General features: G+C 37.7%; 1 protein-coding gene across 1 annotated transcript in view; it reads left to right on the top strand.

Annotated features, from left to right (window-relative positions):
* The window catches only part of LOC105555622 (dystrophin), a gene marked incomplete at its 3' end in the record, with an annotated part of 1,920,295 nt that overhangs the window by 758,277 nt on the left and 1,160,754 nt on the right, over positions 1-1,264 (top strand). The gene's annotated exons all lie outside the window — the stretch shown is intronic.

Below are 1,264 nucleotides of genomic sequence, written 5' to 3' on the forward strand. Positions count from 1 at the left end.
ATAAAATGAGTTAGGGAGGATTCCCTCTTTTTCTATTGATTGGAATAGTTTCAGAAGGAATGGTACCAGCTCCTCCTTGTACCTCTGCTAGAATTTGGCTGTGAATTCGTCTGGTCCTGGACTTTTTTTGGTTTGTAGGCTATTAATTATTGCCTCAATTTCAGAGCCTGCTGTTGGTCTATTCAGGGATTCAACATCTTCCTGGTTTGGTCTTGGGACGGTGTATGTGTCCAGGAATTTATCCATTTCTTCTAGATTTTCTAGTTTATTTGCATAGAGGTGTTTATAGTATTCTCTGATGGTAGTGTTTATTTCTGTGGGGTCGATGGTGATATCCCCTTTATCATTTTTTATTGTGTCTATTTGATTCTTCTCTCTTTTCTTCTTTATTAGTCTTGTTAGCGGTCTATCAGTTTTGTTGATCTTTTCAAAAAACCAGCCCCTGGATTCACTGATTTTTTGAAGGTTTTTTTTGTGTCTCTATCTCCTTCAGTTCTGCTCTGATCTTAGTTGTTTCTTGCATTCTACTAGCTTTTGAATGTGTTTGCTCTTGCTTCTCTGGTTTTTTAAATTGTGATGTTAGGGTGTCAATTTTAGATCTTTCCTGCTTTCTCTTGTGGGCATGTAGTGCTATAAATTTCCTGCTTTAAATGTGTCCCAGAGTTTCTGGTGTGTTGCATCTTTGTTCTCATTGGTTTCAAAGAACATCTCTATTTCTACCTTCATTTCATTATGTACCCAGTAGTCATTCAGGAGCAGGTTGTTCAGTTGCCATGTAGTCGAGCGGTTTTGAGTGTGTTTCTTAACCATGAGTTGTAGTTTGATTGGACTGCGACCTGAGAGACAGTTTTTTATAATTTCTGTTCTTTTACATTTGCTGAGGAGTGCTTTACTTCCAACTATGTGGTCAATTTTGGAATAAGTGCAATGTGATGTGGTGCTGAGAAAATGTATATTCTGTTGATTTGGGATGGAGAGTTCTGTAAATGTCTATTAGGTCCCCTTGGTGCAGAGCCAAGTTCAGTTCCTGGATATCCTTATTAACTTTCTGTCTTTTGATCTGTCTAATTTTGACAGTGGGATGTTAACGTCTCCCATTATTATAGTGTTTGAGTCTAAGTCTCTTTGAAGGTCTCTAAGGACTTGCTTTATGAATCTGGGTGCTCCAGTATTGGGTGCATATATATTTAGGATAGCTAGCTCTTCTTGTTGAATTGATCCCTTTACCATTATGTAATGGCCTTCTTTGTCTCTTTTGATCTTT

Source organism: Mandrillus leucophaeus, unplaced genomic scaffold (genome assembly GCF_000951045.1).
Source record: "Mandrillus leucophaeus isolate KB7577 unplaced genomic scaffold, Mleu.le_1.0 Scaffold692, whole genome shotgun sequence".
Classification (NCBI taxonomy): domain Eukaryota; kingdom Metazoa; phylum Chordata; class Mammalia; order Primates; family Cercopithecidae; genus Mandrillus; species Mandrillus leucophaeus.